At 40.8% G+C, this 19,172-nt stretch overlaps 2 non-coding genes across 2 annotated transcripts; both read right to left on the reverse strand.

Annotated features, from left to right (window-relative positions):
- Positions 1–760: 760 nt before the first annotated feature.
- On the reverse strand, positions 761–832 carry Trnaq-cug (transfer RNA glutamine (anticodon CUG)). The gene has a single exon. It is a non-coding gene; the product is annotated as a tRNA-Gln (tRNA).
- Positions 833–3,430: 2,598 nt separating this feature from the next.
- On the reverse strand, positions 3,431–3,502 carry Trnaq-cug (transfer RNA glutamine (anticodon CUG)). The gene has a single exon. It is a non-coding gene; the product is annotated as a tRNA-Gln (tRNA).
- Positions 3,503–19,172: the final 15,670 nt, after the last annotated feature.

A 19,172-nucleotide genomic window follows, 5' to 3' on the forward strand; every position in this document is an offset into this window, starting at 1 on the left:
CATTTTCCACACTAACCATACCCGACAATTTTCCATTCCGTTTTCCACCCGCCCTCGGATGAAGTGAACAGTCCACCGGATAATGGAAGATCGTGAGGGATTCATGTGGTCAATGGAAAGAAAAATTCACCGGTCACGTCCGTGCAGCGTGTGCTACAAAGTATTGAAAAAGAAGTCGGTCGAGGAGCATAAGTGTGGGTAAGAAAACTCTTTCCGTAAAGGTTGCGCAAAGGTGAGGGTGGTTCGTAGCCACGTAGCCCTCATAATGGCCGATGGAAATTGAGGGAAATTGTACGCTGTCCGATAGTTTTGCAGCACACCGGGATGCAGGAACTTGCCTGAGGGACTGGGTAAAGGGACAGCGAAAAGGGAAGGAGCAAGCATGTAATCACTTACGAACGCTAATGATATGTGATGTGGCTTCAATTGAATATGCTCTAGCATCAGTGAAGTTCGTTCGTTTTTGGTATGAAATAAGGAAATTGAAGAGATGTTATGTAGCACCCTTTGAAAATAACACACAGCTTTTATTCAATCTGGGCTGAAAAAGGCAATACAATTTTTGAAGACAAAATAACATAAAATTCATGTGAAAAAATAATGCTAATAAAAGTATGAAATGAATAGTATTTGTAATGTAACCCCGAATTAACTTAGATCTCCTTCGATATTCTGAACGAATATTTTCCTTACTGCTTTCAAACAATCTTGCAATCGTTAAGATAAGTTTTCCACAAAAAATCTCTTACTTTCGGCAGTTAGGTCCCACCGAGATTTGAACTCGGATCGTTGGATTCAGAGTCCAAAGTGCTAACCATTACACCATGGAACCCGCTTAGTGCCTGGCTACTCGTTACCGAAAACATACCTTTGCAAACAGCAAGCCATCCACCCCAAACGAGCACGATCAGCTTGCTAAAACCAACCCTCCTTTCCCGAGCGAATGAACTGGGTGGGTACGTTTCAACCTGTTTGTTTCACAAAACTATTTTTAAAACAAAACAAACTCAATCTCCCGACCGAAACGGCAACACGGCATGTTTGCACACACTCCCGTACGTGCACATTCCGCGCAAACACTCTCACTTTCGACCAGCTTCTGGTAGAAACAGCTCAAGTGGGAATAGAAATGCTATTTCCGAATGGCGGAACCGTTGCTAGGAAATGGTCAGCATTGCGTTAGCGAGAACGTAAGATCGTTGACATGTTGATGGTAAAATGAAAAAGATTGCACGGTTCAGTTCCAAATTGAGTATTGAACAGTAGAATAAACACAACAACGCAATCAATTTGCATTTACGACCGGAATGTTCACAATCAGCATCGGATGATAAGGGCACAATAATAATCATCATCATCATCATCATCATCAAGAAGCCGTTTGCTCTCATTATTTGCACTAAACGATGTCCGGATAAGGGTTGAACCCCCAAAGGGGGGCATCACACAGCACAGCAGATAGCAATTAATTACTGCTGCATTAACAGATCTTACAAGTGCATTCGAACTGCATTAAAAAAACCCTTATGAAAACAACAAAGAAATATTCGATAATTGCATGCGATCGTTCCAGTTTTTTTTATTGCATTTTGACTACCTTATCCACACGTTGCAATCCAATTTTCGTGTTTTGCTTTCCTTGTTGCTTTTGGCAGTAAATTTTATAGAGTCCCATCCAAATATAGCCACCAAAGCCAGAAGCCACGAGAATGCAAACGAAAACAAATTTCATTATGTCCAACGGTGCCCGACCGAGTAGCACCGCAATCCGAAAAAGGGGTTGCAATTTTGGCTACAGCATATTGTTTCTTCTTTTTTATGCTGAATGAATGGTTTGATGCATTTGAGCTAATATGTTTAACGCTCTGGTGCGGTACATATGCAAAGTACGCATGTATTTCGTGTGTGAGTATGCGCTTCAGTTTATATTCTTCGTGTTTAACCTATAAGAGGAGTTTTTTAGCTCACTATTCTTGTGCATGAGAAGAAACCAACTTGGAAGAAGTGAAAACTACGACGCAGTGAGACCAAATTTTCTGTATTTTAATTTTTAAATCATAAATATAAAAAAGTGTTCAGCTATATTTGAAGAAACAAGTAATATATTTAAATAATTTAATGCAATCTAGTGAAGAAGTAAACAGTACTATTCCAAATATTCGTGCTCTTGTTTTATTGGAACAAGTTTTCTTTTAAAATATAATTTACCTTTTTTACTCTGAACTCTTTCATAGCGCATAACTTCAAATGTTTTCCACTAAGAGGAAGCAAACAAAAAATACGTACACAAAAAAATAAGTGCACATGAAACGAAAAGAACAAAGTGCATCCGATGGCCTGTGCAACATTAACCATTCTGAAGGGACGATCATGGTTTTCACATATTTGCTACCTATCTTTCCGCTCGTATCACACCTGCAAACAAGGCCAAAAAGAAAAAAAAGAACGAAAGTGAGAGAACGAGAGCTATCAAGCTAAAAACGGTTTTCGATACGCTTTTCGTCACCCAAAAAAAGAAAAAAAAACACTTTACAAAGCAATGTGTACCTATGCAATGGTGGTGGACTCAAAAGGCAAATTACTAAGGGCAAAAGAAACAAAAGTGTTGCAGAAGAAGAAAAAAAAACCGACAAAAATTAAAATAAAACCATGCTTGCAAAACGAAACTGAAACATGAAAAGTAAATATGCATATGCAGCCCCACGGGAGTACGGGATGACGTAGGACAAGCAACAGACAAGCGTTAACAACTTTTTTCGTGTGGCTTTCTGGATGTGTATGTGTATTTTATGATTGAGTTTCCTCTTATCAAGCAACCCAGCCGAGTGCGTTCGGGGGTTTTTTTTAACATGTTTCCTTTGCTCCCACATGGCCCTACCGACCACAGCCAAAACACATCCTAAAATGCGAGCGAAAAAACATGAAGTTGCATTTCAAGTGCATCCATGTAATCGGTGGAAATGCTGCAGGGAAAGGCCAAATGGCATACATCAATGTAGAAGTGACACTCTGCAACATTGTTGGCACTGGCAAATGTACCGAATGTTGTTATTGAAGCAAAATGCGAGAACGATTAAAAACACAAAAATTCTATTTGCGCATTTTGACATATTTTATGTCCAAAACTTTAGTTGAACTGAGCTGAAATTTATCAATTAAATTCCTGTGACTCTTTTTTGAGAACTTTTCTACTCCTCCTGTACTCTTCTTTGTTTTTTCGGAAGTAAATAACATGAGTGTATTGGCTTTCTTTTTTTTTATTTTTCAGCAGTAATTAGTTCAAGTACTTGTGATTCGTGTTCGCGTAGACAGAGAGTATTCTACATACTACACATTACATATTGTTTAACAAATTACTTAGTAGCTGACCACAAACATAAAAACGAAGAGTTGGTGTGTGTTTCTCTTTTTCTCTTCATCTGTTTCTTGCAGGTCCCACCGAGATTTGAACTCGGATCGTTGGATTCAGAGTCCAAAGTGCTAACCATTACACCATGGAACCTTGGTGTTGAATGAAGGAGAATTTCAGCTTTTGTATGCATTACTTCGCTATTTTCCGGTATTTGTGATAGTGATAATGCATTTCTACTCTACTTGAAGCCAGAGTTATGAGATATGATTGTATGTTCCAAATAAAATAAACAGAACTAAAGCAAGAACTATGAAAGATAATGATTGTTACTGAACAATGTTTCACATCATTTAAACCAATTTAACTAAATTATCCTCCAACAAAATATATCATCGTAAATTGCTACTGTGAGGAAGATAATATTTTAGTTATTACAGTTTTGCGTCCGTTTAGGGGCATTTAGACTCCTACCTAATTCCTCCACCCGTTGGAAATGATACCGTAACATCAATGATCCTTTTCACCTATTGAGTTTCCGAACCAGGCCGGTCCAACAATTTCTCCGCCAAACAAAAAAAAATGCATGATTGTGTATGCCAGTCATGTGCGAAACCGGCACATAGCACAAAAATACGTCGCACATGGCTTAACCCGCACAAAAGAAAAACCCTTTTTATGTTTCGTTTCGGTGCCCTTCAATTCTTTCCCGTTTTCGTTTTGGTTTTGTTTTTGGCAAAACTCTGGCAAGCGTGAAGCGCGATCATCATCTTTCCCCGAAGTTCTGCCGGGTGCTGCATGTATAGAGAGAGAGACACACGTGTGTGAGTGTTTTTGTGAAGCATTTGTCGCGCGATGCACACTCGTCAACCATGCGTGTACGTCCTGCACACTGGGGGTCGTCTGCCCACTCGCCAAAACACGCCACTCACTCAAACCCGTGATGCTCCTAGCATCGCTCGCCCGGCACACATTTTGAACAAACACACTTTTACACGCCGGACACAATTGTTTCACACGATGCGAAAGGTGGCCACGGTTCGGTTCACGCATTGCATTTTCCAAAGCATACTAACATACATAAACAGCCCCTCGCCTCCTCGGAGGATCCCAACCGGTTAGGGGGACAGTGATGTGGGATAGCGTGCGGAGAAAACCAACATAACCGAACCAACATTGCATTTCCACGTTCTGGGAACCAGCGTTGCATCGGGTGTTTATTTAGCCGGGTCGGAATTCAATCTCCGGTACCGGGAATTGCTTTACATTGAGTGTTGTCAGATGAAGGTGGTAAGTGAAGGAGCAGACGTGAAGATGACCCCTGGTTACATTCATCTACGTTTGCTGCATCGTTGGAGGATGGCTTTGGATGATGGGGTAAACATGGGGTAGGACTGATAAGCGTGCTCGTTGGTGCGCTTTGTGCCGTGTGCATCTTGTCATCTCGCTGATGTAACAACACTTCTCAACCGGGAGATAAAAGATGAGAAAAAAAAGATTATTCTTCACGCTTAATGAAACTGTCATACAGAATGGAATGTAAATCCAGTAAGCGGACTCTGCGATAGTGAGGTATTTAGGTAGATTAATTAGATTACGGTGAAGCTGATGACTCATTTAACATCGTGAGGAGACAAGAGAGTAAATATCCGTAGTCTCTTAAAAATAACAGATCTTTTACTCAAGTTTGCAGCAACTTGGACTTGGAGTACTCTGGATCTCCGATTAGTAGTAGAATGGTTACAATAAGATAGTGTCTTGGTTACAATAAGTTGGAGTTAATCTTACGTAGTGGATTAGTTTAGAATATTAAGATTTCAGTTCAATAATTCGGAATAAAGAAGAAGATTTTAGGAAAATTTCGGTTGTCTATGTTGTTTATTCAGATTTTACATTCATTTGTTGTTTAAGTTTACATACAATCTCCGGAATGGCTGGAATGACGATGCAACACAACATGGGCTAATGGGAGATTGGTGTTCGGTATTCTTTTATATGTCGTTAAAATTAACAACCGCGTTCTCGTTGTTCCTTTTACACTCCTCAACACTGGTATGAAATAAGCATATCAGTCAGCTCGATCAGCTGGTTACCTCCGCTTTACATGGTTTTAAATACACGATAGGGTTAGTTTGACATTCCTGTCCACATGGATTTTTTTTCCGGGAGGGTTCCACATAAGCCTCGCACTCTCACGAGATTCTCCTAATGTACGTTGAAAGTATTTTTCCCATTTTTTCTTCGTCTTTTGTCTACTGAAATGTTTGTTCCACATGAGAAATTATTTGGCAACCAGCAAGAAAGACCTACCAATTTGAATATGCTTTTTTGTCCTTCGTTCACCTGTTTCCCTCCCACCAACTCTCGCACAAAGCCAAACGTGAAATGCACACACCGATACGAGCGACCGTTTTGAAACGGAAATTAATTAACGTTGGACGTATTTTCCTACATCCGCGGGACGGAAACCCTGTAACTGGTGGTGTTAAACAACGGACGTGTGCATATGTGTATGTGTGATGATGAATGGTGGAGATGAGATGATCCGTCAAACATTTATGCATTTTATGCTGCGGGCGTTCCGAGTTCCGATGGATGAATGTCAGAATGGGGCGAGAGCGTGGAGAAAGCGATGGCGAAAAAAAAACGTGAACAGAACCCAACCTCCATGTGGTTGATTGTAATTAGATGCGAGACCGTTTGTAATGCGATTTAATTTATTCCTTTCTGGTCCGTCCAACACCACCGTACACCGCGCTGCTGCTCGTACCAGCGTATAATTCATTCTTTATTCCATCTTTTGTGTTATTTTTTTTAAGGATTGTGGAACGGAATCAGCATAAGAATGGAAAATCAGAATGGAAAACTCCTATAATTACTTGGTGGTCAGCAAGCAGAGAATGAGGGATTGTGATTCTTTCGCTTCGAATTCGAATGGAAATTCGATTGATAACATACTGATTCCCGGGACCTGCTCGTGATGTAGGGACAAAGTTTCCATTTCTAGTGTCCTTCTAGGTTGTAAGATTAAGGATTTTCTGGTCATTTGGGGATAGCAAAATCCCTAAATGGTGCTCTAATCAATGATATCAAAGATCTGTGGATATTAGGAATACATTGTTAAGCACATCAATTTCACTCATCTCACTAACTCCCCTCAGGGAAACTTACCAAAAAGTATGATGAATTCATAGCATGCAAATATATGGTCAAGAAATCATAATAACTTAATTTTCGATCCCAGCATCTTCAGGTTCGCAGGAATTTTGAACGGTCATCTCCAACGGTCAGTCCACAAAATTTCCTGGCAAAAACTGAACTAAATGTTGAATGCCTGAAGAGCTAAAGATTATACATCAAAGGATCTTATTCCTTTGGCAAACCTTTCCTTGCCCTTCAGAAACTAAATGAAATATTATTAGTTTAGCATTCTCTGTGTGCTCTGCCGGCCGGCCCGAGAGTTCGAAAATTATGTATCGCTTGAAATGCGAAATGTGATTCGAATGCTAATGCCTCTGTTTATTTGGGGGAGATTAATACTCTCGGGGTGTAGGCAAAATTTCTTAAAAGATGCCCAGATGGAAACGTTCGTTTGAATGTTCTAGGCGTGCTTCAAAGGCAAGGTGTGCGCCTGAAATCACTACAAACAGTGTTATTCCATCGCACGATTAGAAAATTCGCTTTAATAATGTTGTTGATCGAAATGTTCCTTTGTTAATCGCACGCACCCTCGAACGATGTGTTTTCGAACCTTTCGAACAAAACGATTACACCATCTGGTTGCGTACGGCGTACACTGAAAATGTGAACCTTTCCCTGAAGTAGAAGATAAACCATGTTGCGATTTCCGTTTTTTGAATGGAGTGGTAACACATTAATTCACCTGAAATCGTTCGTACGTGACCAGAAACATGCTCATTTCGATGCCATTGTGGTAGAAGCTTTCTATCATCTGCCCGGAAGCGATCGAAGCGTACGAACTTCGAGATGGAAATTGAGGATGGATTTTGTTTCTTACTTCTTAGTTATGTGGATTAATCACTCGCATGCTTTTCTGAATTAAGAACTATATGAACAAAAGAGGGTTTGCAAAAATACGAATCATCAATCTCATTCGTTATTACACTATATTGATATTTTAGTCCGTTATAAAATTAAGAGAATGTGACTCTCTTTCTATGTACCTCTAATTTCCTATCTTTTATCAGGATCAATCTTAAGAATTGCGACTGAAAATAGGGCGAAATGGGTAATATACGAATCACCTCAAGAAATACCCTCTATTAGTTTTATCTCACTACATTTACGTTGTTACATTGTGTGAGAGACTGCAGATGACAACCCTGTAAATTGATTCTTTACAAAGCTATGATACGTGATTTTTGCCAGGGCCATTAAAGCAAGCAAAGGACTCCTTTAACCTTTTAACAACAATTTTGTCGACTGTAACCAAATCAGTTAGTTTCAATGTCTATTTTTCAAACTATGTGGAGTCGTCTCGTCCGTGGAGATGCACAATTACAGTTCCAGCTTTAGTTCATCACCGGCACATCCCATCAATCCGATAAATAAAATTATACGACCGAAACAGACGCGCACGCACACATGGTGCTGCACTTTCCGATATAAATAAGATCCGGGCTGACGATGATGATGATGAGAATGATGGTTTCCTTTCATAAATTTCCAAAAATATTTACGCATATTTTGGGGTATCAGGGATGGGGAAGGGGGGAAGGGGGCAGCCGGGACCTGTTACGGGGACCTGGCTGGATCGGCTTTCGGATCGGTCGGGCAGGCGAAAGGATCTATAAATATTTCAAGTCACTTGATGCATTTTCGGTTCGCTGGCTGCACACCATGTGAGACGGATTTATGTTTTGCCGGTGGTGCATGGAAATATGGACCCAACGACGGTTCCCTTTCATTATTGCTTGTTTGTAGTATGGTGTTGTACTTCGCTTTTTCAAACCTCCCCCAACTTGCACTCCCAGCTTCGTCGCCTTACTGCTGCCGTACAGTCGTACGGTTGCTTCTCGCCAGCATTATGTTTTGTGTGTGTTTTGGGCGGTTTTGTGGCTCTTTTTCAGCACAAGTTATGTATTTAAATTTCCTCCGTGTGGGGAAATTGCACATTTTTCTTTTCGTTCCCTGTTCATATCTGTTTTCCATGCGTGTGTATGTGCTTAATTTGCAGATTTTACTCTTAACAGCATTATACTTTGCCACTGTTTCATTGCATTTTCCATACGGAAAGCATACATCCCCAGAACTGTACGGCGGTGACCGGGGTAATGCGAGTGGAAGCGACAAACAAAAAAAGGAAACCAAATCCATACTCTATCACCCCATTACCTACTGATGGAAACGGGTAAACACAGCACCCTGTGTGAGCAAACACGAAGCAGATGCAAACCAGCAACAAGCAGAAAGATATTAATTTAAATGAAACCCCTAGGGCGCATCATACGCTCGCTGCATTGGCCATTTTGCGGTGATTTTGTTAGGTGTGTTTCTTCCTTTTTTTGTCGTGAGTCTTTCTCCCATGTACGCACATCCGTTAAATTTAATTTTATCCCAAGGTGTTGCTTTTTTTTTGTTGCTGACTTCCAAACCTTAACTACCTTCTGCAGCCGCTCACGATCGTTTGCGATGATCGAGCAGTTTGGGTTATAATAAACCGTTTAATTTTAGCCCAAATTGAGACGCTTTATGCAAACGTTGTATTTGAATTTTATAATTACCAGCGTGTGTGGTTCTTTCCTTTATGTTTCGTTTCTCTCTTCCTTGGGCACACCTAGCATGACGGTTTATGGCGCAACATTAGAGTATAATTTATTGTAGGACAAATAGACGTAAATGTAGAAGGGCGGTTTGTAGCATGTCGTGATCATTGTTTATAATTTTGAAAATTAACGCAACATATAAAAAGATATGATTTATTGAGGTCAACTTACTTTCATAGCTTTACAAAAAGTTTTACATTTGAGAGTCGAGTGCACTTTTGCATAGAATTTTTGAAACAAATTATCAAAATATTTGACCTGGAAAACTTAGTGTACAATTCAGCTATAACGTAATTGAATGGCATGAAAAACATACATTTAACATAAAAAACCCAAATTTAGTTAATTCTTCCCATTTATCGTTTATACTCATTAGGTCGTAATTTTAGATTGAAACGATAATTGTAACTGATGGTAAGATTTCTTCCTACTTCGTTACAGCTAATTTCGAAAGCAAACTACAACAGCTGTACCAATATTTGAATAGCATTACAAAGAGACCAACCGGGACAACCTGAAAAGAAATAAAAGGATACCTTTTACGGCAAACTATTTACCCTCACATTGTAGCTAAAAGACGATTAGCACCCCGATCGTTCAGCGTTCCAGAAAGCAAAACGGATCAAGAATTTTCTCTACTTTACTGGGTGCTGGAAGAAAAGCGCATAACTCGCTTCCCTGCTCCATTGTACTCCTGATCCCTGACAAGAAAAGAAACATAAAGTATCACACACATAAAAACCAAACGTTGACAGACCATAGACCTCAAACGATTCGCAAATAAATTGCACTTATCGACCTGACATATGCATCACATCCATCCTATTCAGGTCCCGTATGCCGATGCGGCAGAAAGACGTGGTTCGTAAGGATCACTGAGGACACTTTTCTGTTGGCCATGCTCTTGAAAGGCCATTCACCGTACCGCTGCTGCTGTGTTGTTTCGCTTTCATCTAATTGTGCGCTCTTAAAGCCGGGGGTTTTTTTTCTACGATGTACCACCCTGCAGAACCTGTGCAAGCGTTTCGTTCCAGGTGCGCCACGGGAAAAGAAAGCAAAGGGTCTGGGACCGAGGATCGAGGACTCGCAATTGTTGTGGTGTTTGGGTATTATCTTTGCAACAAGCGACAAATTACACCTGAAGGGAAATTTATGTCCCCTTCGAAGGAGAAAACAAAATAAACGCACTCACGAGACAACACAATGGCTCTGCTTCTGATCCTTATATTACCCCTCAGGTTTGCTACCGATTGGTGACGGTTTTTCTTCCAATCCAGGACTCGAGCAGTGAGCGTGTAACAATACTGGGAAGAAAAGAAACGAAAGGCATTCGTGTTTGCTTCTTGAAAAAAAGGTGTTCTAGAAGACAACATCTTTTCGAGTGCCATCATTTCTTACGGTTCTTACACACATCTCCAAAACTGTCTCGGTCTCTTTTTCCTATCTTCGTTGCGTACCCAAAGCAAAGCAAGGGCGACCGGTTTGCCACGATAAAACAACACCGATCCCTCTGGGTGGATAAATTTGGGATGGAGAAAACGCATCGATAACCACCACAAGCATGGTGCGATTTAATCTCCTGGAGGCACCATACGAAGAGCATGTTATCTCGTAACGAGCCGGTAAACGAGCGTCGTATATTATCTGCGGAACGAACGTTCGATGAGCCAGTGTTCGAATCAATCCGATAGCTTCCTTGCCGGGAGGTGATCCGTTCGATTCTAGCTCACCCTGCCAACCCACTTAGAGACACAACCATCGTCGTCTACTATCTGGCCTCTCCAAAACGATGGACCAATTCCCTTCAGGGGATGCTTCTTCCAAAGCCCAAAACTTTATTTTTTCGATTTTATTGATATGTTTTGGTGTTCGTGCCGTTCCGATCAAACGATCTCCCCGTGATAGTTGATTCGTTGATTCGCTCAAAGTATGATTCTTGCCGGCAGACATTGCTGTATTATGTTTGTAATTGTCATAGCTATTCGAAATCTTTTTCCAAGCAATAATTTTGTAAAAAGTTAAAGTTATTCGTTGCAATCAGGCTGGATTTATATGTGTTTGATAACGTCAAATGAAAGAAGCCTTGAGGTGAACATGAGATATTTTGAATTGTTGTAATATTATCGATATAACAAAGGTTTTTAGCAATCTCATGGAATCAGGTACTCTTGTTTTAAAAACTTACTTGATTTTTAAGAATAACAACAGCCATACTGGCCGATTCTAGGATTCTGCCACCTGATCTGAGAGTTTATTAAGCAAAAGAAGGCTCATCTAACTGTATGGTGCAAATGTCATGAAATGATCAGTCCTCCAGTGGATTGACAGCGGTTAGTTCATTCTACAATTAAGAGAGCTCTTAATAGTCATGAGATTTTTTCTAAGATTTCCAGAATCGTGGAAAAGAAAAACTAAGTTCACGAAAATTCTTCAGTTTCCTTTTATTCACACCCTTAAAAAACAAATTCTGCTAGTGTTAACGAATCATAATGATAGCTTAGCTCAGATCAAGAGCCTCAGGTGTGCCGAGATAAATCAAATAACTTTATTATTTGCTCCCGTTTGACAGTTCATTACTGTCGCAGTCGCCGTCAGAAGTTTCGCCATTGCGAAAAAGAAACAGAAAGTCACAAAACTCCAAACTCCATCCGAGCACATCGTCACTTACTCACAAGCGTGATAAGAGAATGAACGAGCAAATGAGTTTTCACAGTGTGAAACTTTTGCCACCCAACGGTTTCCCTCTAATGGCGTGGTGCGCTTATAAACGAACACCGAAGTACTTATTGTGCTGCCTTAGGGAAAAACTAGTGCAAGTGCATCTGTTTCCTGTCACATGTACCGAACATAAAAAAATCAATCTAGCAAAAAAGGAAGAATACAAGGAAGGATAGTGTTTTTTCCCTTTTAACAAAGGTTCATCCACATATTCCTTCTCGACAGGAGACAAATGTATTCCTTCTGTGCAAAAACTAGACGTATTGCACTGCAAACAATCGAACGCACAATAGAGATCGTGCTCTTGGTCAGAGACCATAACTGGGGGTCATTTTCATGAGCCAGCCAAACTGCGGCTGTGAGCGAAAAACCCCTAACCCTCAACTCCGAGAACGGTGAACGCAAAACATTCTGGCGCTAAAAAAGTTTCACCATATTTTATGTTTTCCCGTCCCCGCCTGGGAGTTTGGGAGGCTTGCGCCCAACTGATGCTTCAAGCATTTTGCAGATAGTTATCTATGAAGCGGCTCTGCGGTTCGTTTCAATATGTTCCAGCACGGTCAAAATGGGAAAAGCACCCCAACCGGACATGCGCTGGGGGGGAGAGGGAAGGGTGGGAGGTTGGCGAAACACGCTAGATTTACCTCACGAAAACCCCCCGATTCCAATATCCAGCCAGTTCGGTTTGCCTGGTGCATTTTACCCGGTGACATGGAATGGAAAAATTTAATTTACTTTTAATAAACATGCTTAAAAAGTTCATAAAACAAAAGCACGGCAGGCACGATTTTTCGCTTCCTTTTGTATATTTTTTTTTCCTTTCGTTTTTAACGTGTGAAAAGTGAGTGTTCGGACATTGCATTTGGTACAAGTTGCAGAAAAAGTTGCCCGTCAGCTGTTTCAACGAATTTGTTCACGGGGAAGTTGGCTGGATTATACTCCTAGGAAACGATACGGTGGAGCTCGTACCGCAAGCGAAAAATGCAACAAAAAAACAAAGGAACAACCAACGGACACATTCAATTGGTAAACTAAACGGGACAACAGGGAAAAACTTTCCTTTCGTTTTACTGTGCCGCCATTTTCCCGTGGTGTTCCGTTTTCATGCATGGAGTTCAGACAACTAAATGGGTGTGAAATTTTGTAAAAAAAACTGTTCGAGTTTCCAAATGAACGATTTTTACTTCAGAGATATGAAAACGACAAAAGCTCCTTCACATTCAACGTAAAATCAGTACGATTATTTCATAGTCTGCTGATCTACATTCTACTGATCGAACACAGTAAGGAGAATTAGTTCTAAGAGAATTGATAAAGTCTCTTTATCTTATAAACAAAGTCTCTTTATCTTTATCTTATAAACCTTCATGATGTTACGTTAAACTATGTTTCATGTCTACTACAACCCCTCAGGATCCTTCTAGATCAGTCTTCTACGTCGAGACATAATAAAGTAGCAACCCTGTTTCTAGTACTTCGTCGATCCAGATGTGATTTTATCAACAATGTGAAGTGTATGAGGTTTAAGTAATAGTGGACATCAAATTGATAAATACAATCCAAGTAAGCAATGATTTTCGAAGAATAGATGCTCCTTATTCGAATGAAACCCAATTTTAATTAGCTTTGCATAAAATTAATTTCAAAATTAATTCTATCATCACAGTCTTCCACATATTCCAGCAACTTCGTATGCAGAAGACCCATAAAACTAAGATAACGACACACACTGTTGTTTCTCATCAGCAGCACTAGTAGCTACCGCACAACAATGAATAAAACATAGCTAAATCTAGTGAAAAAAACTGTAACCCGCTTTTAATGAAATGATTCCCCGTGAGCACCGCAACGATAAAAACCAAAACCATTCCTTACTTTGATTGAAAATAGACACCAACCCGATTGTCAATCGATCTAAAAAAACAACCAGTACTCGAAACAGTGAACGTTTGCTATGCAACACCCTATTTTCCCACTCTTCATACGGTTGTCATTAAATTTCCTTTTGCCACACAGGCCCTTGGGTGTAAGAGGTGAACGAAACGGGTACGAGAAGGTTATTTTCTTCTCGCGTAATCTTAACCGTGTCTGTCAGTTAATTCAATAATGCAGCAAACCCGTCGATCGTCGGTTGATGGGCCCTTTGCCAAACGTTACAACCTTGCACGTACCGTTAATTTAACGATTCCAGCAGTTCGATCCAGAGGCCGGTACCTTATTCGTCTGTGCGTCGTCATAAAATCAAAGCAACACGCTCGGCAAGCAACGTGAACCAGAGCCCGAACCCATTCCGAATCGAAATGCCCGTCCGTTTGCTGCCCACACCGCAAACCTCAATCCACTCGCGGGAGTAGTGCAATTCCTAGTCGCCTTGCAACAATGTAACCTGCCGGAGCGGTTCGCTGCAGCTTAAATAAATTACATCAAAATTTTAGATGAAAACTACCACCCCACATTTTCAACGGCCCCCCCACCGGTCATGCGTTTAAGGGCTGTGAAATCGTAAGTGGTTGTCCACTTGTCAGCTTGCCGGGGGCGAACGGAAACGCAGGGCGGCAGAAGAGAACTTTTGAATTGCTGATTCTGTCATGAATTTACTTCCATGCGCTCGTCGCCTGTCATCCTTCATTTTGCCGATGTCGGTGCTTCAAAAACCGCAAAATAGTAGCAAAACCAACGCGGAAAAGGCAACAACAAAAATGGGCAGCAGCAGAACCGAAACAGAAACAACTCATCGCTGGCCGTGCGCTGGTAAAGACAAGTGTACCATCAACTGATTGGTGAGCAATTTGTAATTTAAATTTCCGCACGACGACCCATTGCAACATTGTGGCGAAATCGAGCGCTAGGGTTCTGTTTGGGGGACAGGACAGACTGTGTACAGGACACTCGGTTTGGTGGGTTTGGAGGATACGTTGTATCACACTGGTCTGCAGGAAGCAACGTTTGGGTTCGATGATTCAATAAATCATACAATGTAATAACTCACACACAAAAAGGGTCAATATGTACTATTTCTGCTGCGCAGGGATGGGTGCGAACGTAAAACTGTTTGAGCACTTTGTACGACGACTGTAGCTAACTGTGCGAGATGATAATGAAATTACAACCCAAGTATAATTGATGCAACGACTAGTTGCGGGTACTAATGACCGAAATCACTTTATCATCAATAAAGTTTTATAGACAATTGGAATAAATGAGAGAGATTTGTTGTTAACGATCAAATTTTTTAAACTTGTTGATAACAAACTAACTAAAAATGGGCTTTCAAAACAAAATGTTTATAATAAATAATAAAATCAAGATGCGGAGAGTGATCTAAAACTAGAACAAAACCGAGTAAACCTTAACAATATTTTATGTCAATTTATTTAAAATTTTTATAATTTGAAGTTCAGTGTATATGTCAGGAGCTGACTATTGAGAAAATGTCGTACATGATCCGAACAGACCAATGTGACTGACGTTCATACAAAACAGCTCACACTTGTACCGACAGTGTTTCTGGCATTTGTTTTTGGTACTGCAATGAACTGAAAAAAATAATTGCAATTTTATTCTAATACCTGTCTGTATACATCTCAGAATTCGCTTCAATATAGGATTCAAGGATCTCGCCGAAGGGATATCATTTCACGTGAATCGGGTTGTAAGGCCTGTAAGAAAACTACAAACATATCACGGTAAGTATCTCATGGAAAAGAACTATAATATCATACTATGGGCCAAGACCAAAATTGGTCAGCATGATGCAGTTGCATTCGTTAACCTTCGATCCTTCCCAGTTGCAGCCTTTCGTGAGGATTTAATGTTTGGATAACACATATTTTTTGTTGTTGCGGGAAACACAAGTTTGTCAAATAATGACAGGTTTTATAGAATTGATTGGGTATAATTTAAGCAGAACATTCCTTGTTGTTCCTAACATAAAATTATATTGAAAGCATTCATATCTACCTCTTCCAGCCAACCTGCTGGGGTCTTCAATCTACATTAATTCACATTATTTTCCCGTCTCCAGCGGACGCCATTCACCATTGCCGGTACGCAAAATCAAATTAAGAATTATTAAGAAACTTGTTGTGTGTAATAGTCAGACGTCGCACTCGCCACCCATCATAATTGATGATTAACGATTTTCACCACCATATGCAAACAATTCCGGCGCACTCGCTCAAGTTCGCATCCGTACAATGCATACTTCGCCCAGTACGCCCGCATCGTTAAAATAACTGATCACTGGACCGAATCCCTATGCCCCCACGCCAGGTCGACCGGTGCCGAGCCATCATCATCGTCCGGCAGAAGAAATCAAATCATCTCAATGTCAACAGTTTAAGCTGCTTAACCTTCCATGAAATGTAGCGACCATTACGTAAATAAACACTGCCTTGTATGCCGTCGTTCCTGTTGCGCAAGGAAATTCGTGTCCAGGTTTTCCACACAGTCCACACAGGTTTGCCGGGCGATGGTTTTGTTTTTGCTCTTCTTATATTCCACAGCTGCATTCCGCAACCAGAACGCATACGATTGTTTTCCCGGTGGGGTGGGAAATTTTCCCACGAGCACACTTTGCCAGTTTGCCGCGAGACGTTAAATCGGTGGGAAAAGAAGAATGTTCTGCGAGCGGTTTTTATTTGCTGTTATCACGATGATGCACCCGGCCAGTCGATAATGGCCAGTTGCTTCCCGCGGGCATTATTCCGGGGGGTGTTCGAGCTCCTTTTGTTGCAATCTGTGCAAACGGTAGCACCGAACCAGACCTGATCTTTTATGCGACTTTAATTATAGGACGATTAGCTCGTTACTACATCGTTGCCCTCTGTGGTGGTGTAATGCACTTTCTTACATTCATTTTTATTCATTTGTTTGTATTCATTATCCGAACGGTCGATAATGGCAGGTTTGGGTTTTTTTTTGTTCCACGTGTCGGTTATTTTACTGCCACGTCAAACAGAGAAATGTAACGACCTGCCGATGGAACGATTCAAAAGTATGCTCAAATCAAGAAGCAATAAGAAACTCCTCTAGGTCATTGCTTCGGGTTAATTGATAAAATATCGGCAGTACTTTAACTTTTCCTACTTTGAAGCATGTCTTCGTTTTATTTTCCTTTAATTTAACGCCGGAAAATAAATGAAAACAAAACACATTTTGCATCCGCCGGAAAGCGCGATAAAAGCACCCATTAAGAATCGAAATGACTTCCTTATCACAGTCTGTACTTATTCAATCGATAGATTTCGCAATGGGGAGGAAAAAGCGTTTCCACAAAATGAAATGTGACACGAAAAGGACGAAACAACATTTTAGAAAATGCGTTTCTGTTTTCATTCCCCAAACAAAGTCTGAATAAGAACGCTTGAACTGGGTTCGCTCGGCTACATTTCGAGAGATGAATTTATAGCACATACACAAAACAAAACCTTACCACCCTGATTAAAGCAGCAGGATGGAAAAGGAAAATTATGTACGTTTCGGGGAATAAAGCATAAAAAAAGAATCCAAAACGAAAGAAAATAAATTACACCTTCTAAACCGTTTGATGGCATGAGCATTCTCTACTTTTCCTTCGAAACGCCCCCAACAGATACCACATCAAAACCATCAGCAGTTAATCCCGGGTGGAAGTGAACAATCGTTTCGCTACTGCAAACATTGTTGCCCATGCTCTACTATATTTTCTCAGCGCGAGTAATCGTGGCGAGCGAAATAAAGCGAAAAGCCCTGGCACGTTCCACGGCACGGCACGGCTGACCGGAACGGATCCTTTTTTGGGTGCGAGGTGGTTTGTGAATTAAGCATTTTGGGTGTGTTTTTTTTTATGTTCGTTGCTTGCTCCTTTCTAAATTGGACACGAGCGTGTTTTCCATCCTGCCCCGAACATCAACCGGATGAAGAAAGTGAAGATGATTTAAATTTTAATCAAATTTCCTATCTATTCTATCGCGTTTTCCTACGGCGTTCTGCTGTATTTTTTCTTTGCCTTTTCTCCATTTTTGCTCCGCTCGCCAACAGTTAACACCTCCACTTGATGCAACGGTTACGCAAACGATCTGAAAGCCATCTTTACAACACCAGCAGGAAAATGGAAAACATTGGAGAAAAGCGCAGCGCATACGAAGATTTCCCAGAAGGATGCCGGCAAGGGAAATTGCAAATGATGCCACTAGTTTTCCTGCGCGGAAAAGTTTCTTTGTTTTGCGCTGCCCCGTATGCTTTATGACACGTATTTGTACATATGCCTTTATTTTCCCTTGCTCCTTCCATATAGTTCTGGGCTTAGATTACGAGGCCACAGGCCTTCCACAGTGTGCTCATCGGTTAAATCGGAAGCTAAATCATAATTTTCATTACTCCTTCGCAAACCATTTCTTTGGTACTTAAGACGCCCATTGGGGAAATGATTCTCTCGTGTGGAGATCCGTTTCTGCGTTGCCTACCTTTGTGTTGGTATCTGGCAGGCTAGAAAATGTGACACATCCTTCTTCCTGAAAATGGTACAAAAATGTTACAACAGAAAGGAATCAAGGGGGAAAACCCCAACAAAAACCATGGTTCACAATGAGTGTTGCTAAGTGCCAATATTCTACTCTGTCAGAGGGATCCTGCCACGAGACGGGCCCATCGAACGTCATCAGCAAAGAACGTCTACAGAAAGAAGACAAAGGAATGGAAAAAAGTTTTTCCCATTTTGTTGCCCTTTTTCACCTCACCTCTCAACTCCCTTTCGTTCATCATCGGTAATCGTTTCATGGTGCGGTGATGGTCCAGTAGTGGCTCCAGAGCGCCTGCCGTCAGCCACAGCGAAAGTTAATCTTACCAATTCCCCAGGAAGCTATAATTTGATTAAAACGTTTCGCAAATCCAACGATGAGCCTCCGGGGTTTGATGGAGATGCCGAACGTTTGAATGTGGTCATCTGGTTTTCCGTGTGCCGCAGAATGGGGAAGATTCTGCTGGGAGATTTTGCAACTTTCCAATTGAGTTTACGACTTATGGTTGGGGCGATGGTGTGATGAGATATGTTTTTCGTCACTTAGATTTAGCACCGAGGCTTTGATTTCAAAGGTGAAATAATTGTGGATTTTTGTTCGCGGATCGAGTATTTTAACTTCCTAAAATGTATGAAGATGGTTAAAAGTTAATCATAAGAATAGTATTTTATTTTTTTATTTCAATCAGTTCTATGATAAAAGGATGAGCCATAAATGTCCACAGATAACACGAAAATTTGAATATACTTAGAATCCAAATAATAAATATGGAATTTGTGATGTAAATGATGATCCATTTTATTGCCACTTGTAGTACAA

The sequence above is a fragment of the Anopheles marshallii genome, chromosome 2 (assembly GCF_943734725.1).
Source record: "Anopheles marshallii chromosome 2, idAnoMarsDA_429_01, whole genome shotgun sequence".
In the NCBI taxonomy this organism is placed as follows: domain Eukaryota; kingdom Metazoa; phylum Arthropoda; class Insecta; order Diptera; family Culicidae; genus Anopheles; species Anopheles marshallii.